The sequence below is a fragment of the Pleurodeles waltl genome, chromosome 8, assembly GCF_031143425.1.
Source record: "Pleurodeles waltl isolate 20211129_DDA chromosome 8, aPleWal1.hap1.20221129, whole genome shotgun sequence".
NCBI classification, from domain to species: Eukaryota; Metazoa; Chordata; class Amphibia; order Caudata; family Salamandridae; genus Pleurodeles; species Pleurodeles waltl.
In genome coordinates, this window is record NC_090447.1 from 1,523,731,809 (window position 1) to 1,523,753,550 (window position 21,742).

Here is a 21,742-nt window from a genome sequence, read left to right on the forward strand (position 1 = left end):
GTTTGATATTGAGATGGATCAAAACGTTTCATAGGGATTCGTCATGTTGACGTCCTGCAAGTTCATTGTAAGCAGTTCATCGACCAAGATACAGTTCCCCTGAGCAAAGAAAGAGGAGTCCAAGATGCTATTAAGGACTCTAATAGGGTCTAGGGGGATGTGATTGGTGGACATATTGTGCTAAGCATATGTAGAGATGTAGTTGAAGTTTTCTGTTTTGTGATTGGCTGCTGTTTTTTGAGTACTAAAGAAAGAGAAGCATAATCCTTGCCTCCCTGTCCTTAATGGAATTGAAAATTCTTGGCGTGAATGCTAGCAAATGTTTCATTATAGTGCAGAGTCCCCCCCAACATGTAACACAGGATCACAAGCGTTAGCATTTGTTACCCCTAGGCTTGTTTGACACCTCTACCAGCCTGGCCAGTATTTTTATGCCAAAACAGCTATAAAAATATAATTAAAAATCTGTACGTTTTTTCAATATAAATTTAATGCAGGAATTCCAATGCAAGTCAGTCCTAAAATACTTTTAAAAGAAACAAGGGCAACAGTGCTGAGATCAAAGTGCTTTCAGGGGTTTTACACGAACTGGTATCCAAGCATCAGCTCCTGGCCCTTCCAGAACCAGACAACAGACCCAGGGTCTCGGTGAGAGCCGCCCCCTGAGGTGGGTCAGTATCTTTCTACTGCGCATGACATAGGGAGAGGTACCTGCTGTTTGAGCATGCGCGGATACAGTTTCTATACTGTGAGGATGCGCAGTTACAACATCACTTTCCCGCGCTTGCGCACTGGCCCCGTCTCCATCCTTCCATCTCCAGGCTCATGTCGGCCACCTGGGTTGTTTCTCCTCCTCCTGCAGCTCACGAGGCGCCGTTTCCTGTCTGAGCATGCGCAGTACACCTTAGGTTTTCCGTAAGCATGCGCAGTTATAACATCACTTTTCCGCGCGTGCGCACTGGCCCCGTCTCCATCCTTCCATCTCCAGGCTCGTGTCCGTCCCTGGGTTGTTTCTCCCGCAGCTCACGAGGCGCCGTTTCCTGTCATAACGAGAAAGAACGCGCAAGAGAAACGAGCGACAGGAAACCATAAAAAGTGAGTGATGTTGTGAGGGTGACTCTCCGTGCTGCAGGAGGGCGGGTCTGCGGTGAATATTAGAGACATCCGAGCAGAGGCCCCCGAGCTGCTTCCTTCCTGCGGGGCCGAGGCCGGGCCTGGGCTGCTGCCGGGGCCCTGGGAGGACGGGAGCCGGAGGCCGCCCCTCTCCGCTCTAGTCTGTGTCAGAGAGCAGAGTGGGAAATGTGTGAAGGAATGTAACTCTGTATTCACCGTATTATTCAGCCGGCAGCCTGGTACAAATAGGGACTCTCCACTCCGCGGGAACCAAAAACCGAAGTGTAGCAGGAACCCTTTCAGTCCTTGGCTTTAGTTTTGTAATTCATTTTTTTCAGGTGTGTTAGTGCATTTGGTGTAAGTCCACTGAAGCAGAACTGCAGTTCTTTGATTTCACTTTTGTGGGAAGTGAAAGCTTTGACCGGGAAACTAAGGAGGACCCGTGACTAGACCGCCTCTGTTAACCCCGTTCTAAAGACCCATTAATAGCTGCCACAGAGAGAACAGCTTTGTATCTGGATGTCCTCCTAAGCACACTTCTGTTGAAGCCGAGAATGAGGATCAAGAGGAAATGAGTTGTAGATCGGAGGACGTGAACTTGAGGTGGGGAGATATGTGTTATGCTGCTGATTGCATGCAGGGCATCACAGGTGTTACTGATCTCAAGGCACCGGCTCATTCGTTTCAGACAGCTATGCATGGCTTACGAAAGCACTGCAAATGCAACTAAATACAAATGAAGTAAACTGGATTCTTTGGTGTTTCAAAATATATCTATTAATGCATTTACCATTTTTGGTATAACAGCTTTGATTCCATATGACTCCATATCTTTTGAATGTTTCAAATCGTGACATAAATGAATATGTTTAAAATATTTTCCCCCGTTCAACTGATCATAAGGTTCTCTGGAGTCATATATGTGATCTAAAACAAGCCTCGGAAAAACCGTCTACACTTGGAATGGCACTGATTGATCGCTGGGGCCTCTGGCCTGTTGTATATAGCATGCTCTCTCCATTGGCAACCCCCAAATATAAAAAAGTTCTATTTGAGTCCGTATCATTGGCTGAGTATTATCAACTCCTGAGCCTAGTGAGCTACAAAGAAATTCAAATTATTCCATATGAGTTACGGTAACACAGGTGAACCTCTCAAAATACCAGGTCAAACCTGGCCTGTGCGTCTGAGAGTTCCCAGGTCCATATAATAACACTTGTTGTTGCCCCTACTGATACTTAATTTCCTGCATATTCAGCAGCACCATGTTTGGTGTTTACCTAGAGTTCAACAACATGTATGTTGATTAACTGTAACTTAGGTTCTACAAGTACTGACTCATAAGAAACTAGACAAATATACTCAGGGTAGCCTAAAAAGCCTGACTAAGATTCTGTGACTCCAACTTGACCAGGACGTGTACCGTCCAGGTCTTGGTTTCTGCCCCTGACCTAAGCAGTCTACTACCTTCTATGCTTTCTTTAGTTCCCACTGCAGGCCTAGCCATACCTCCCGGACCTTCAGGGCGCAACGCCCCAGCCCACTTTATTGCTGAGCCGGAAGAAACAGAACATGTTCAGAACAGCACGTCAGGCACAGCTTACGGAGCATGCGCAGAAAAGAGACCCAGCACTAAAGCGCATGTGCACTGAAGATGTCGTTTTTTTATGAACCTATGCGCAGGATACATTTTTTTCTAGCTTTCGTGTCAAGAATTTTCAATTCTATTAAGAACACAGAGGTGAGGATTATGCTGTCTCTCTTTACTGTCCAAAACACAGCAGCCAATCAGTTAACAGTAAATTAAAAAACTACACATCCCATGATGCTAGATATATGATCACATGCCCCAATCAACAGCCATGACCTATGTCCATAAATACCATGGCCCCCAATGTCACTTCCTCTTTCTTTGTAAAAGTCAGATAATCCTTAAAACTTCTGAACTGAAACTTCTTACGTAGGCGCCGGTTCAAAGAACTTCCATTGGGATACATGAAGTTCAACAGTAGCTGGAAGCCAACGAACTTCCAAAGGAACTGATCTGCATATAGATGTCTTCACCTATCCACCGACGGAAAGAGTATTCACGTAGTCTTCTGTTCAGACCCTATAAACATAAAATAATAAAAGGTAATATCTCACGCTAGTCAAAATAGTCTATAATACATTGAACTGACTAATATATTAAAAAAGGGAGGGTAAAATAAAATTAACATTCTTCATATGACATAAATATATTATTCATACATGACATAACCATATATAACAGGGAGGGATAATCCTCGCCTGCGTGTCCTTAATAGAATTGAAAATTCTTGATGCGAAAGCTAGAATTATTTTTATTCTATTTCAGGACCGGAGGCTCCGATTATGCTTGTTTAAAGCTGCTCAATTACTAGCGAAGCAACATTTACTACAGGTTTATGATAACATTTACGAAACGTAGATTCAGAAGACAAGTCAGCTGCCTTTATAATGTCCTCTAGACAAGACCCTAAGGCATAAGATTTTGAGGTCATAGCCCCTCTAACAGAGTGAGCACCAAATTGACTGGTATCTATACCTGCTTCCTTCATTAACCATTTCACCCATCTTGAAAGAGTGGCAGAAGAGACAGGTTTAAAAGGTTTTTGCAAGGAAATTAGTAATTGACCATTAGCAAATTGTCTAAATTGATCAGTAGCCACTTCATAATCCTTCAAACATTGAACCACACGTAGTTTTGAATTATCCGGATACATTGGATAAGTTACTGACCTGCAATTAGTTTTTGTTCTTCGGGTAATAGTAAAGGTAACACCTTCAGGGGAATACACCCTACCAGACAAGTCCCAAGCCTTGACATCTGAAACCCTCTTACAAGAAATTAAACATAACATAGTCATTTTAGCTGAAATTTGTTTTTGAGATATTTATTGGAAGACCTCGCGTCTAAAAACCTCAAAACCATGTTCACATCCCATAATACAGAGTATCTGGTTTGAGGAGGATTAGTAAAACGAATACCCCTTAACAATTTGCAGACCAGAGTGTGTTCCCCTACCGTTTTACCACCAATATGAACATGACCAGCGGAAATAGCTGATCTGAAATTATTAACAGTTCTATACGCCAGACCTGAACCTGCCAATTCTGCTAAGAAATTTACAATTAGTTCACCGTCCGACTCCACTGGATTAATACCCCTTCCATCACGCCAACTATGCCATCTGCGCCATGCTGATGAATATCGTTTATGCGTGCCTGAAGCCCAAGCCCGCTTGATGAATTCTGCATCCTGTGTCAAAAGACCAGGGGAATTCCATCTCAACCGGAAACCATCCAGGCCATCAATGTCTGTTTCCCTGATAGGATCAGTGGATGTTGATGCCCTTCCGGGCTCAGGAGAAGATTCTGACGAGGAGGAGTGAGAAGCGGGCAAGCACAAGTTAATTGCAGAACAATAGGAAACCAAGGTTGAGCTCTCCAAAATAGTCACCAAGACAATGTCTGCTTTCTGTCTCCGCACCTGAGACAGTTCCCTGGAGATCATCAGAAAAGGAGGGAAGGCATAACCCCGAAATTGAGACCAATCCTGAAGGAAAGCATCCTTCGCCAGTGCCAGAGGATCCGGGCGCCAGCTGAAGAATTTTACTAACTGAGAGTTGAGGCGAGATGCAAACAGATCCACTTGCAAGGGCCCCACTCCCTGTGTATCTGAAAGAAAATCACTGGATCCAGTTTCCAATCGCTGGAATCCGTCAGAAACCTGGAGTTCCAGTCCGCTATTGTATTCTGATCTCCTGGGAGATATTCTGCTAGAACAATCCGGTGATGTTTGAGACAATAGTGCCAGAAATCCTTGGCAATGTCTGCCAAGATCCTGGACTTCGTACCCCCCTGTTGACATACCTTACGGCTGAGATGTTGTCCATCCTCAGCAGTATGCACCAGTCCATGTTCTGAGGAGAAAGACTCTTTATAGCAAAAGATGTGAAGAGTCTGTTCCACTTTCGACCAACGATCCCCAGTCGCAAGGGGACCGCAATGGGCTCCCCAACCCCAGCGATTGGCGTCGGACTTGATCACCACCTCTGGGTGAGAACCGAAAATAGCTCTGCCTTTCCTGGCTTCCATGTGCTGGAGCCACCAAAGAAACTCCGATTTAACCTCCATTGTTAAAGGAATCAGTTCTGAGTAATTCAGACCCTGTTGCAGATGCCTGATCTTGAGTCTCTGCAAGACACGGTAGTGAAGTGGGGCTGGAAAGATTGCCTGAATAGAAGAGGCCAGAAGGCCCACTATTCTGGCAATATTCCTCAGAGAAATAGTCGGGCTGACTAAAGCTACCCTCAGTGCCCTCTTGATATTGCGAATCTTTTGCGAGGGGAGAATTAGCTGAGCATGGACCGAGTCTATCTTGAAGCCTGGAAGCTCTATCACTTGGGTCGGAATCAATAATGACTTCTGCACATTGATAATGAAACCCAAATCTTGCAGCAGATTGATAGTCCAGTCTAAATGAGTCAGAAGAGATTGAGGGTCCTGAGCCATCAGTAAAATATCATCTTGGTAAATGATCAAACGAACTCCCTTGGTCCTCAACCATTCCATCACTGGTCTCAACAGTTTCGTGAAACACCAAGGGGCTGACGACAGGCCAAACGGGAGAGCATTGAATTCCAGACATTGACCCTTCCACAGGAATTGAAGAAATCTCCTGTGGGGGGGGGGAACACAGGGATCGAAAGGTAAGCATCCTTTAGGTCCAGACGGACCATCCAGTCCCCTTCCAAAAGAATATCCCTTAACATGTGAATCCCTTCCATTTTGAAATGCCTGTACAAGATCCAATAGCTGAAATCCCTTAGATTTAATACTAAGCGATGACCCCCTCCTTTTTTGTCTACCACAAAGATGGGACTGAGAAATCATGAAGGATGAAGGACTGAGAAACTTACTGCCCCTTTGTCTAGCAAGGCTTGAACCTCTGCATCTATAAAAGTCTGCATGGGGAAAAAATCATTGGAATCGGAGGTGTAATTTGCGTCGGAGAGCCAATAAACTCTAGATGAAACCCCAACACTGTCTGAAGAATCCAAGGGTCTCCAGAAATCTTTTTCCTATTCTCTAGAAACAATCCCACTCTGCCTCCAAGAATCACCTGAGAATATGGAATAATGCTCACCTGAGTAACCAGCTTCTTGGATTGCTCCTTGTTGCCCTCTATGGGGTCCTCTACGAAATCTGGTGTGGCCTCTTCGGGAGCGAGTGGGATAGAAGGTGGGGTCTGATTGGTCTCCATATCAGCCCCCTCTCCCTCTGGGGTAGTAGTTTTGAGGACCTGAGAAGGTACCGCGGCCGGGCATTCGTCCGCCAAAACAACCGGCCTTGACAAAAAGGCCTCATCTGAAGACCTTTTTAAGGGATATTTGTGCCATATCAAGTGACGAGAAGGTAGAACAAAATTTGGCCAGCTCCTTGATCAAAAGGAGGCCATCGGCAGATGGGCCTGCCTCAGAGGAGGATAAATCCGCTAACTTCGGATCAATACGCATGAGGACAGATTTTCTGCGCTCAGAAGAATAGCGCAATTAGTATTGCCCAAAAGGCAAATGGCACGCAGAGCCCATCCAATCAGAACGTCCGTATCTACAGGTGTATTGGACTCCTTGGCCAAATAAGCCATATGTAGGATCTCAGTTAACGGACCCGAAAGATCCAATAGCTAATCTTGGCATAAGCTCCAAGACCTCTTCATGAAAGTGACCATAGTGGGGTCAATATCAGGAGTGTCAGCCACTTTGTCTTCTAAATCTGGTCTAGGGCATTCCGTCCTGAGGCGAGAGCGTACCTCCTTGTCAAAACTTTTCATAAGAATGGAGTGAACATACTGTGCTACTTCAGATGAAGGAACCCAATTGGAAGTTCTCGGATGCACAATCTCTGCTGGATCAAAATCCAAAACTTGAAGAGGAGGTGTCTGTTTCTTTGCTTTTGTACTCAAACCCAGAGCCTCAGAGTCATCAGAGTCTTTAGAAGAAGAATCTTTATCTGAGGAAGAAGGGGAATAAGACGCCTGTTTTTTAGAACTATAATTGTGTTCGGCAGCTCGCTTTTTGGGCAATTATTCGAAAATGTCAGCATGCAAGTCTCCAGAAGGAGCATCATTTCCTTCTAAATTATTTGTTTTATACTTGGACTTAGCCTTAGTTCCCTCAGGAAGAGGTTGCTGCCCATAAAGCCAACCCTGTGAACGCACGTAATCTAAAAATTGACCTGAAAAGGGTCCTAAGGCTCTCACTAGGGTGTCATTTACTGACTGTTGAACCCTGGTATCAAGGGCTTCCACTAAATTAACTTCCAGTTGGTTACCAATAACTTCAGTGTAGTACCCTGCTTCTCACTCCATTGAGCCATTGAAATAGTGGAACATATCAAAAAGGTAACAAACACAAGGGGTAGTGCAAAAACCCCTAACAGGCCAATGAAAAATAATTATACATATATGTGCCCAAGAAAGTGTGGAGGGAGCAGCCTGTTGAGCACTCTAGGCTAAACCTCTCTTATTTATACTACCCAAACGTTTTAAACACGATGGGCATCAGGAAGGACATAATACCGGGCTTCCCTTCAAGCGCCAGCTATAATCACGAGCCAATCTCTTTCCAAGGAGAAAACGAAAGGATCGGCTCGTAAAACAGCACGTGCTCAAAGATGGAAATAAACATAAAGAAAGGACTGCGCGCGCGATGCGCGTAGCACGCTCCCACTCCACTTAAAAAAGGGCAATAAAAGTCGTCAAGAAGCCGATTGCAAAACAAGCGCGGGAAGCGCTAATAACAATAAAATAATAATAAAATAAGCGAGCGGAATTGCATCGCTTTACACTTCAAACAAACACAGTCTAAGAAATACAATAAACAATGAAGTGAAATAAAGGCACTTATCTGCTATGGAGCAGCAAAGAAAGAGGAAGTGACATTGGGGACAATGGTATTTATGGACAGAGGTCATGGCTGTTGATTGGGGCATGTGATCATATATCTAGCAGCATGGGATGTGTAGTTTTTTCGTTTACTGTTAACTGGTTGGCTGCTGTGTTTTGGACAGTAAAGAAAGAGATAGCATAATCAGAGCCTCTGGTCCTGAAATAGAATTGACCTTGCTCATTTGATCCTGCATAGAGAAGCAGGCTGCACATTTGCTTAAGAGAGACACTACACACAACAACGTGCCCCGTAACTGCATCTTGTGCACTGAGTCCTGTTTCTGTGCATGCGCTTGCGAGCTGTAGGTTTGCCATCTGAAGATCATTAGCTCAAGAAACCGGCACTGCAGTCAAAGCAAGACTGACTACCACAAGACTAGAACTAGCACAAGCGGTGACTATAACTGCGTGGTGAAGCAAGGATCTGCACCATGGGTCATTCTTTTATCCCTTTCTTATTGATCGAGGCACGTGGCAGGGATGTCCCCTCTCTCCACTGCTCTTCACCTTTTCCATTGAACTCTTGGCAGAGTGGTTAGAAGTGCTGCACAGTTCATAGGGTTTTGCTGGCCTGATTTGTCAGAAGATAGAATATCCCTCTACTCGGACATCACACTCTTCCTACAACCAGAGGGTTCGCTATGGAGACTGTGACAGATGTTTCAGGTTTACAAAGGTGCCTCTGGACTGATGGTTAACTTGCAAAAATCCACCTTTAGATAGGAGCTTAAAGTTCGAAGCAAGATGGCAAGTGCATAACGCGCTTTGCGGGCCGCCCCGCTCAGCTCCAGCTTGGCCTCAAACAGCACTGCAGATGAGAAAAGGTGGGCCAAAGCTGCAAGGCATGTGACACTATGCTCTGTGGCCCCTGGGAAGTAGAGATCAGTGTGCCAGTTCTGTCTACCTTCATAGCAAGCCAGGCCACACACGGGCAGCCAGCAGTTTAGAGCGATTCAGAGTGAGTGGGATCCTGCCCAAAACTATGGCCCATATTTATACTTTTTTTGTGCCGCATTTGCGTCATTTTGTGACGCAAAAGTGGCACAAACTTACAAAATGTAATTATATTTTGTAAGTTTGCGCCGCTTTTGAGTAAAAAAATGACACAATTGCGGTGCAAAAAAGTATAAATATGGGCCTACGTGTCTGCTCCGTGATCAAGCAGAGAGTGCAGCGCTGTTACAGCGGGCCGCAGGGCAAGCTCGCTTGAAATCTGAACGTGGGAACAAGGAAGGCAGGGGGGAGCAAAGAGCCGGAAGATCTGGGGCGTGCTGCAGCAGTAAAAAGGATGCTGATACAGGAGGTTCTGCAGCACGCTCTCTGCCTTCTATGGCAGATTTTCTGGTGGTGGCCCCAGCAGCTGGAGATATGGGTGCAGTGATGGAGCTGGCATGCCCCACAGAGAGGGAGAAAGAGTGTGTGGCTGACCCCTTCCTAATCATCAGGACCGCTGCCTATCAGCTCTCCGGCCCGATCTCTTCGGGAGGCATGTCGGGACAGTGCCCCCATGTGGGAGATTGTCTGAACTTGCTCTCTGGAGCTCCTTGTGACTGTCATGATTTTAGGAGTTGTGAAACTATTGGTCCTATACTGCCTTTCATCCAGGTTTGCGAGGGGTGCCCGGACATGGAGAGGCACTCCCCGAGCTGTGGAGGGACAGACAGAAAAGGTGGCTCAGGTTGTGAAGCCGGGTCTCCTGCTTCAATGGGGTGGTGACGATGGAGCTGGCCAGGAGGGGGTCACATCTCTGAGAATCAGCTTGTGTACATCTAGCTGCTACTTGTGACCCATTCACCCCCCTCCCCGAGCCAGTGTTAGCTACAGCTAGTCAGAGCACAGAGCTGAGAGGGGTTCTCAAGATATCTACTGCACCCGGCCCCCCGGAGTGTGATGTTTGCTCTCTCAAGGAAAAACCTGGTGGGCCAATAGTTAAGGAGAACCTCCAGGATGTTGATGCTAAGTTATTATTTTTTTGTGCTTACAATGGCTCCAATTCCTCTAATTTGAACTTTAGTGACCTGGATGATGAACCACACTCAGGCTTCAGGGACCACATCGAGCAGCGCATCTGAGGGGGCCTGTGCCATCGCCAGGTGAGCAAAACACCACAAAAAGCAGAAGTGCAGTAAACATGGCGGGGGTTCCAGGGGAATTTGCATCCCTTCCCCCTGGGCTCTAAAGTGGGATTACTCCACAACACAACAGGCATACCCCAGTGACCAAACTCAACGTCCGCCAATGTGTATCACAGACGGAAATCAATCGATTCCAGGGACAGGAAAAGAGGAGCCCTCACCTAGCCTAGCAGCGTCAGGAAGAGACTCGTAATGACAGCTAGATAGTCCAGCTGACTACAAAAAAGTTGCATGGTGCAATCAGGAAAGTTTTTATTTATTTATTTATGAATTTTCCCAAGTATAAGGATAAGTAGACATTTTCAGTTACATAGCAGCAGTGAGGACAGTGATGGTATGTTCAGCCGGTAGGCTGCTGTATCGTACCTAGTATACATACATTGTCTAGTGCAATATTAAAAAAACAACAATTAACTACTGATTTTGAACAGTGGGATGCAAAGTTGTATGCGGTCGCATCAGTGTGAGTAAAAAAAAAACTCTGGCCAATCAGGAAAGTTAAAACTTGCGCCAAGATAGGTGATCGGATCTCTTCAGCCGAAGATCAGGCAGCATCTCTAGAACTGGATGTGGGTGCAAATAAGGGCCAGTCTGAAGCTCACAAGGGTCAGTTAATAGACATACTCTCGAAAACAAAAGGTTTTTAAAATAGGCAGAGACAGAGCAACTTAAGATTTGGGGGCCTCGCGGAAGGAGTGGAAGGCAGTGATATCAGAGCCTTCATGTTGAATCTTTTTAGGGGGCCTTTCCGGAGCCCTCTTTACGGAGTTGTGATTTAGAGGTACAACAAGTCCATCGCTATCCACTGATGCTCAAGAAACATCAGGTGGAGACATCTGACAGGTCCAGGGCCATCCTGGTGTACTTTGGGAATTTTCTAATACAGCAATTCATTTTTGAAAAAGTATGCATGATACCAAACAAAGTTTTAATGCATATGCTTTCTTTGTGTGTCCTATTTCTGCCACGTTACAGTGGAGAGGAGATGCCAGCTTAGGCAACTCATCAAGCCTTTTCAGGATGTGGAGGGCAAAGCTTTTCTGATGTATCCTGCCCGGTTGAAGGTCAATGCAAAGGGCAAGACTCGAGCATTTACGTCAGAGGTTAAAGCTAGAGAGTATCTGAACAACCTCTCCGGGGGTAATTTAGTGCTCCGCTATCCTGGACCTTTGTTTGTTTGAAGGTGAACAGGGTTTAAACGATGAGATACCCTGGGCTTTGCTGACATGATTTCTACCTAGACATTTCTCAGCCTTTTTGTGCCTTGATTTTTGGCTTTTTTATTAAATTATTTGGGTATAGCTTAATTTACCTTCACGTCCTCATTAGTCTCCATTATTTACACATTTTTAAAAATATTTTCTCCATTTCTATTTTCCCAGAGGTTGCACTGTGAAATTCCTTCTTCTAGCTTGTCTCCTTAATGTGGAGTATTGATGAGTCCTTCTTCTATTTTTACTCCTCCTCGGATGAGCACTGTATTGTGTCCTTCCTTTGTGTTTATGCCCTTATTGATGACGCGCAGACCGGAAGACGGTAGCTTCCGCGTTTACTGCACATTTATAATCCTGTCTCCGACGGCATTCCCAGTCACTTGACAGGAACGCGAACCGGAGGGTAGGTCCTTCATGTAGGACCTCGGACACATTTGTAAGTACCCGCTGGCAGATTGATAAAGACGCCGCACCGCACGCAAGTGTTTTTTTGATAAGTACACTTCCTTTTCTTACGGAGACTGGTGAGCGTTTTTCCCTATCTCTATCATTATTTTGTGGGGTCAGATTTATTACCTTGGGAACACGATGTGGTAACTTACTTCAAGTCCAGGGGTCCATATGTTATCCGTTGCTACCTCTGGCTTTCAGATTTTACCAATTTTCTTTCTGCTGCAACTTTAACTTAAGGTGACTGATGAGCTTTACACATTCATTTTTGTCCACAATGTTTAAAGTGTCCATTGCAGTCCTGGGGTTTGCGCTTCCTATGGAGCTACACCTCCTAGTTGGGGATGGTAAGCACATTTCTGTCTATATGGTTCCTCTGATGACCCATTGTATTAATATGCACATTAGGTTTTTTCATTTTGGTGTTTTGTTTTTATCAGTGTTTTTTTTAGGGCGACCTTTTTGATGACATTTAACAGTTGACTAAATGTAAGTGATTGCTTTGTATTTTCCTAATGTTAGTTGGAGAAGCTATTTTTGGTCCTGATGAAGCGTCAACGGATCCACCTGGACCATTGGACGCGAAACATGTTGACCCTTTGTTAGAGGTACCACACATTTAGGGATCCTCTAGTAGTGTTTTGAAAGTTGTTGAGCATTACACTCATTTCTTACTTTCCTTTGTGTTTTTAACCCTGGTCTTCATTTCTCCTATACTGATTAAATTTATGATGTGAGTTTGAAATGAATAACCAATTTTAACTAACTTTTTTTGCTCTCCTGTTTTTGGATTGGTGGTTTGTTTCTTCCTTCCACCAGTCATCACATTAGCAATACGTCTGACAGCTCCCATTCTGGGAGCACGTCCGGCATTGCAGTGCCGGCCTGACGTGGAGCAATTCCCAATGATGATGCCTGTCATCCAATGTGATGTGTGAGGGCTTTTGCTCCTGAATACTCAGGTTCCCTAGACCGTTCTGTTTTCCTTAGGAACAGGGTGCTCTTTATTTGTTTATGACAATTTTGGGAGACTGTACACTGGACCTTTAACCTCCCGGTCCCTCCCTCTTCTTTGATTTTTCATTTTTACCACACATACTGGTTGGATTTGGCAGGAGGGTGAATGATAGTTCAGTAGATCAAATTTTATTAACAAGAGATTTCACCAAAATGAAATGCACTGTTAACCCCTTCGCTGCCAGGCCTTTCCCCCCTCCTGTGCCAGGCCTTTTTTTGCCTATTTGGGGCAGTTCACGCTTAGGCCCTCATAACTTTTTGTCCACATAAGCTAACCAAGCCAAATTTGCGTCCTTTTTTTCCAACATCCTAGGGATTCTAGAGGTACCCAGACTTTGTGGGTTTCCCTGAAGGAGGCCAAGAAATTAGCCAAAATACAGTGAAAATTTCGTTTTTTTCAAAACAATGGGAAAAAGTGGCTGCAGAAGAAGGCTTGTGGTTTTCCCCTGAAAATGGCATCAACAAAGGGTTTACGGTGCTAAACTCGGCAGCTTCCCAGCTTTCAGGAACAGGCAGACTTCAATCAGAAAACCCAATTTTTCAACACAATTTTGGCATTTTACTGGGACATACCCCATTTTTACATTTTTTTTGTGCTTTCAGCCTCCTTCCAGTCAGTGACAGAAATGGGCATGAAACCAATGTTGGATCCCAGAAACCTAAACATTTCTGAAAAGTAGACAAAATTCTGAATTCAGCAAGGGGTCATTTGTGTAGATCCTACAAGGGTTTCCTACAGAAAATAACAACTGAAAAAGAAAAATATTGAAATTTAGGTGAAAAAAACATACATTTTTCTCTACGTTTTACTCTGTAACTTTTTCCTGCAATGTCAGATTATCGAAAGCAATATACCGTTACGTCTGCTGGACTCCTCTGGTTGCGGGGATATATACGGCTTGTAGGTTCATCAAGAACCCTAAGTACCCAGAGCCAATAAATGAGCAGTGCGTTTTCATTCTATACCGGGTATACAGCAATTCATTTGCTGAAATATAAAGAGTAAAAAATAACTATCAAGAAAACCTTTGTATTTCCAAAAAGGGCACAAGATAAGGTGTTGAGGAGCAGTGGTTATTTGCACATCTCTGAATTCCAGGGTGTCCATACTAGCATGTGAATTACAGGGCATTTCTCAAATAGATGTCTTTTTTTACACACTACTATATTTGGAAGGAAAAAATGTAGAGAAATACAAGGGGCAATAACACTTGTTTTGCTAATCTATGTTCCCCCTAGTCTCCCGATAAAAATGATGCCTCACTTGTGTGGGTAGGCCTAGCGCCCGCGACAGGAAATGCCCCAAAGCGCAACATGGACACATCACATTTTTTGAAAGAAAACAGAGATGTTTTTTGCAAAGTGCCTACCTGTAGATTTTGGCCTCTAGCTCAGCCGGCACCTAGGGAAACCTATCAAACCTGTGCATTTTTTAAAACTAGAGACCTAGGGGAATCCAAGATGGGGTGACTTGTGGGGCTCTGACCAGGTTCTGTTACCCAGAATCCTTTGCAAACCTCAAAATGTGGCTAAAAAAACACATTTTCCTCACATTATGGTGACATAAAGTTCTTGAATCTGAGAGGAGCCACAAATTTCCTACCACCCAGCGTTCCCCCAAGTCTCCCGATAAAAATAATACCTCACTTGTGTGGGTAGGCCTAGCGCCCGCGACAGGAAATGCCCCAAAGCGCAACGTGGACACATCCCATTTTTTGAAAAAAAACAGTGCCTACCTGTTGATTTTGGCCTGTAGCTCAGCCGGCACCTAGGGAAACCTATCAAACCTGTGCAGTTTTGAAAATTAGAGACCTAGGGGAATCCAAGATGGGGTGACTTGTGGGGCTCTGACCAGGTTCTGTTACCCAGAATCGTTTGCAAACCCTTAAAATTTGGCTAAAAAAACACCTTTTCCTCTCATTTCGGTGACAGAAAGTTCTGGAATCTGAGAGGAGCCACAAACTTCCTTCCACCCAGCGTTCCCCCAAGTCTCCCGATAAAAATGATACCTCACTTGTGTGGGTGGGCCAGGTGCCTGCAACAGAATAAGGCCCAAAACCTGTACAGATAGAGGGGATAGCACAGCAAGTTTATAAGGACATATTCTTTTATACATCTTTAGACGGACTCTGCTTTGGGGACCCACATAAGTGAGGTGTCATTTTACTTGGGAGACTGAGGGGAAAACTGGGGAGTAGGAATTTTGTGCTGGAGCGGTGATCCTACTAAGAAAAGTCAGGAAAATATGCTTTTTTATGCAAATTTTGAGGTTTACAGAGGAGTCTGGGTAAGAAAATGTTGGGGGAGCCACGCAAGCCACACCTCCCTGAACTCCTTGGGGTGTCTAGTTTTAAAAAATGTCTGGGTTTTGTAGGTTTCCCTAGATGAAGGCCGCACCCAGGACCAAAAACCTAGGTGGGCCCTCCCCCCCAAACACAGGTATTTTTGTAATATATAATTTTGATGTGTGCACATACGTCCGTGATGTGCCAAACACTAAAATTGTGAAAAGAAACACACTTAGGTTATGTGAAAAAGACCCCTCACCCACCAACCAAGTTGGTGGCATGCTTCATCATCGGGGTCCCACTCGAGGCCCCTAGCGTGTCACAGGTGTGCTGCGACACCTGATTACAGCGGAGCAGGTTTTGTCATTTTTACCACACACACTGGTTGGATTTGGCACGAGGGTGAGTGATGGTTCAGTGGATCAAATTTTATTAACAAGAGATTTCACAAAAATGAAATGCACTGTTAATAACTGAAAGGCCAAAAACTGAACCAATGACTCACGTGAGCTGTAAAGCCGCGACAAGGCACCAACCGCTTTACAGTCCATTCACACACCTTTCATACATGACACGCACAAGACCATTCACACCGCCAGCCACGGGCCCAGCACATTCCAACACTCACATCAACAGACCGCGCCACTCAAGGGCCCATCACTAACATACGCCCACATGCCTGATACAAGAATCACACCAGATGGGAGTGTGGACTGGCGTTTGGCTGGCATCGCCAGCCAAGCGCCACCCCAAGCACACCACCAGCCAAGCCCCACCCCAAGCACACCGCCTTCCAAGCCCCACCCCAAGCACACCGCCTTCCAAGCCCCACCCCAAGCACACCGCCTTCCAAGCCCCACCCCAAGCACACCGCCTTCCAAGCCCCACCCCAAGCACACTCCCAGCCAAGCGCCACCCCAAGGACACTCCCAGCCAAGCGCCACCCCAAGGACACTCCCAGCCAAGCGCCACCCCAAGCACACTCCCAGCCAAGCGCCACCCCAAGCACACTCCCAGCCAAGCGCCACCCCAAGCACACTCCCAGCCAAGCGCCACCCCAAGCACACTCCCAGCCAAGCGCCACCCCAAGCACACTCCCAGCCAAGCGCCACCCCAAGCACACTCCCAGCCAAGCGCCACCCCACGCACACTCCCAGCCAAGCGCCACCCCACGCACACACCGCCAGCCAAGCCCCAAGCACACTCCCAGCCAAGCGCCACCCCAAGCACACTCCCAGCCAAGCGCCACCCCAAGCACACTCCCAGCCAAGCGCCACCCCAAGCACACTCCCAGCCAAGCGCCACCCCAAGCACACTCCCAGCCAAGCGCCACCCCAAGCACACTCCCAGCCAAGCGCCACCCCACGCACACTCCCAGCCAAGCGCCACCCCACGCACACACCGCCAGCCAAGCCCCACCCCACGCACACACCGCCAGCCAAGCCCCACCCCACGCACACACCGCCAGCCAAGCCCCATCCCACGCACACCGCCATCACTTTTTGTTGTTGTTTATAAACAACAAAGAAACCACTAAATATAAAATAAGCACAAAACTACAAACACAAAAGCTCTAACTAAATACATGAGAGATGCCAACCGTGAAACATATGAAAATATAAAACAGACAGCTTACGCTCACGGTATTTCCCAGAAGTTTTTTTTTGTATGGTAACTTCTATAACAGCTGGGCACAAACAGCCCAGGCTTTGAAGGGCATTCGGGGCAGTACATCCGGCTCTCCCTCCGGATTAATCTCCGGGCACATACTCTACATTTCTTTGTGGGCAAGTCTTTTTTGGGAGTGGGAGGAATGTGATCTGGAAAGTGCCAATCTTTCAATCTAGCCACATCCTCCACCACTTCTATTCTAGGAACTCTTGCCGGTTCCACCACAATAAGGCTTTCTATGACTGACTCCTGAAATTTAATAAATGTCATCCTTGACTCAGGTGAACAATCCTTGTATACAATAAAGGCATTAAAAGTTGCCAAATGAAATAAATGTAGGGCCAACTTTTTATACCACACATAAGACTTACGAAGAGCAGTGTAAGGTTCCAACCTCTGATCTGCTCTATCAACACCACCCATGTGCCTATTGTAGTCCAAAATGCACGCAGGTTTGCGCACTTCCGCAACCTGACCCCAAACAGCCACAGGGGAAGTACTCTCATCATGGATGGTCGATAGCATGTACACATCCCTCCTGTCTGAAAATTTCATAGCTAGCAGATTCATTATTCCGCAAGGCACTGCACTGTCCCCTCACAAGTTTCTTACAGACAAGCTCCCTTGGATAGCCTTTCTGGTTAGAACGGATTGTGCCACAAGCAACAGTGTCCACTCTAAACAACTCCTTGAACAACTGCACTCCAGTGTAGAAATTATCTACGTACAAATGGTGACCTTTGTTAAACAGCCGTCTAGCAAGTTCCCACACAATTTTTTCGCTAACTCCAAAAGTGGCCGGACAACCAGGAGGGTCAATACTGTAATCTCTACCAGTGTAGACCCGGAAATTATACACATATCCTGTACTGCTTTCTGACAGCAGATAAAATGTAATCCCTTACCGTGCCCTCTTACTAGGAATGTACTGCTTAAAAACTAAACGCCCCTTGAAAAGGACGAAAGACTCGTCCACACTTATCTCTTTGCCTGGAACATATACCTCTGAAAACCGATCCACAAAATGATCAAGGACAGGCCTAATCTTAAAAAGACGGTCACAATCAGGGTGATCTCGTGGCAAGGCTAAAGCATTGTCTACAAAATGCAGCATACGAAGAAGAAGCAAATACCAATTACGTGTCATAGTTGCAGGAAATATAGCGGTTGCCATCAAGGGACTATTAGACCAATAAGAAGCCAGTGACGGCTTCCTGACCAACCCCATCAAAAAAAGTCAAACCTAAAAACCTTTTCATCTCTTCCAGATGTGTGGGAACCCACTGAGTAGCTCTAGACTGAGGCTTAAGTCTGGCAGCGTTGTCCCGCAAATATTGCTCTGCATACACATTTGTCTGCTCCACAATCTCTTCCAAAAATACATCGTCCATAAACAAGTGAAAGAAATGGACAGGCAAAAAGTTTTCCATATTAACTCTACACTCTGGGAGACCAGTAAATGCAGGTAACTGTGGCTGCTCCATGTTTGGGGCAATCCATGTGTCAGGTCTTCTATTGGGAAACCCTTCAGCCCCAGGCTGCTGCACTCTTGGCACATCAATGTCCTCCTCTAAAACAGGCCCTTCATCTGCAATGAGAGTGGCTTCCTCATCAGAAGAATACTCTCGGACAGAAAACTCACTTCCAGAATCTCCTGCTTCCTCCTCTGCCTCAGATGCAGAGTCAGTGTCGTAATCATGGTCTGAAGACGACTCAAAGAGCATGCGAACAACCTGCTGATCGGTCACTCTGCGGCTAGCCATGATCCTCACTAACAACAAATGGATTGCCAACAACAACTAGCACTAAAATAAGTAATAAACAAAGTGTAGCTTTATCACAAAGAGTTATGTACTACAAAAAACTATACCACTCACTTGCCTGAAAAAGCTACTCACCAAGCAACTACTCTGCACAGACACAGCAATCACCAATGATATCCCACTAAAAAGAAAAAAGCAAATTAGACATATGACAACACAAACATCACTGTGCTCAAATCTAAGGACAATGTCAAACACACAATACTGCATTTAGTACACCACCTACAAACATGTCATTCATGCATGTCAACAATACTCCTTTGGAGTAAATTGCTTTCACTTACCTAAAACATGCAACTATGCAAACCGCAAGACAACTACTGCCAAAACCGCAAGGATCCACAGCAAAGGAAGCAAAAGCGTTGAACTAGAAGAAAAAGAAGAAATAATTTGTTATAATCACAAATACAAATACTTTGCCAGTTGACAAACACCCCACCACCAAGAACTTAGTTGTCCCTGGTACCTAAGTGGATCCTGCCCCCCCTTGGGGGTAGATGGGCGTAAAAAAATTGGCCAATGGGAAACACCTCTGTGCCCCCTTTAGGGGGCGACCCTTCCCAAAGGGGGCACCCCCAGCACAAAACAAAAAAAAAAATCCCTGGCGTATTGGTGGTTTCTGCCCTCTTTTGGGGCAGATGGGCCTACAAAAATAGGCCCACAGAGATGGCCAATACGAACTTTCCCCACTTTAGGGGAGCGACCGTTGCCCAAGAGGTGCCCCCAAACACACACCACACAATCCCTGGCGCCTAGTGTGCTTCCACCCCCTCGGGGGCCACATCGTCCAAAAAAATGGCTGGTCTGCCATCAGGGGGGCCGAAACAGAAAAACAAAATAGCCCCCCCTGGGGAGCGACCCTTGCCCAAGGGGTTGCCCCCAAAATAAACAACAAAACAAAATCCCTGGTGTCTAGTGGGATTCGCCCCCCCCCCTCTCCAGGTAAGGTCTTCCCCTTCCATCCCCGCCTTGGGGGGGGGGGGGCTTGGGGAGGTGCACAGGGGGGGCGCGCTAGCGCTCCCCCAAGTTCCCGTGCCTTGGACGAGGTGACCTCGTCCAAGGCACACGGGAACTGTAGCCTTGGACAAGGTCACCTCATCCAAGGCACAGAACGGGTTAATAACTGAAAGGCCAAAAAAACGGAACCAATGACTCACAGCTCATGAGCTATAAAGCCGCGACAAGGCACCAACCGCTTTACAGCCCATTCACACACCTTTCATACATGACATGCACAAGACCATTCACGCTGCCAGCCGCGGGCCCAGCACATTACAACACGCATCAACAGACAGCACCATTCAAGAGCACATCACTTTTATGTGCCGACATGCCTTACACAACAATCACACCAGCTGATGGGAGTGTGTGGACTGGCGTTTGGTTAGCAGTGTGTTGCAGTGGCCAACAGCAAGTCACTATTTACACCGCCAGCCAAGCGCCACTCCACACATACCGCCAGCCAAGCGCCACTCCATGCACACCACCATCACTTTGTTTTTAAAACAACAAAGAAACCACTAACTAATTAGAAATAAGTACAAAACTACATACACAAAAATCTCTAACTAAATACATGACAGTAAGGCCAACCGTGAAACTGAACGTATGAAAATATAAAACAGGCAGTTTACGCTCACAGTAATTCCCAATAATGTTTTTGAGTGTGGTAACTCTTGAAACAGCCACCCACACACAGCCCAGGCTTTGAAGGACAATCAGGGCAGTACATCCTAGTCTCCTTCCGGATAACTGTTTGAGCACAGACTCTACATCTCTTAGCAGGAAAGTCTTTTTTGGCCGTGGGAGGAATGTGCTCAGCAAAGGGGCGATCTTTCAATCTAGCCACCACTGTCTCTCTAGGAACTCTTGCCTGTTCCAGCACAGCAAGGCTTGCTATGAAGGACTCCTGAAATTTCACAAATGTCATCCTTGACTCTGGAGAACTATTCTTGAACACAACAAAAGCATTAAAAGTTGCCAAGTGGAACAGATGAACCACTAATTTCTTATACCAAACATAAGCCTTACGAGCAGCAGTGTAAGGTTCCAACCTCTGATCTACTCTATCAACAACACCCATGTGCTTATTAGTCTAAAATGCACACTGGTTTGCTCACTTCAGCAACTCATGGTTGCAGGAAATATAGCAGTTGCCATCAAGGAACTAGTAGAACAATATGAAGACAGGGATGGCTTCCTTATCAGCCCCATCATAAAAGTTAAACCCAAGAACTTTTTCAACTCTTCCAGATTTGTGAGAATCCACCAGCTAGCTCTAGAGTGTGGCCCAAGTCTGGCAGCGTTGTCCCTCAAATACTGCTCTGCATACAAATTAGTCTGCTGAACAATCTCTTCCAAAAATAAATCGTCCATAAACAACTGAAAGAAATTGACAGGCAAAAAGTTTTCCGTATTCACCCTACACTCTGGAAGACCAGTAAAGGCAAGCAACTGTGGCTGCTCCATGTTTGGGGCAACCCAGAGTTCAGATCTTCCAATGGGAAGCCTTTCAGCCGCTGGGTGCCTGCACCATTGGCACATCAGTGTCCTCCTCTAAAACAGGCACTTCATCCGCACTGAGAATGGCTTCATCATCTGACAATTCCTCTCTGACAGAAAATTTACTTCCAGAATCTTGCACTTCCTCCTCTGCCACAGATGCAGTCAGTCTCATAATCATGGTCAGAAGAAGACTGAAAAAGCACACCAACAACCTGCTGAGCGGTCATCCTACGGCTAGCCATGATCCTTCCTATGAAAAGTAACTGGACAAATGCACCACCAACAACCAGCACTGTGTAAGATAAGTAATAAACAAAGTGTGGCTTTATTACAAAGAGTTAGGTACTCAAAAACTATACCACTCACTTGCCTGAAAAAGCTATACTCACCAGCAACTACTCTGCACAGCCATCACCAATGATATCCCACTAAAAAGAAAAAAGAAAAGAAAATTACACATAAGACAACACAAATATCATTGTGCACTAATCTAAAAACAATTTCATACACAATCCTGTATTTAGTACACCACTTACAAAATGTAATTTAGGCA

The 21,742-nt window shown here is 45.7% G+C and overlaps 1 protein-coding gene across 1 annotated transcript in view; it reads left to right on the plus strand.

The window, feature by feature from the left end:
* Window positions 1-798: 798 nt before the first annotated feature.
* The window catches only part of LOC138249624 (zinc finger protein 850-like), a 98,217-nt gene continuing 77,273 nt past the window's right edge, over window positions 799-21,742 (plus strand). Inside the window, exon 1 of the mRNA XM_069203570.1 lies at window positions 799-1,095. The gene's annotated coding sequence lies outside the window, so the exon portion shown is untranslated. The remainder of the gene's footprint in view (window positions 1,096-21,742) is intronic.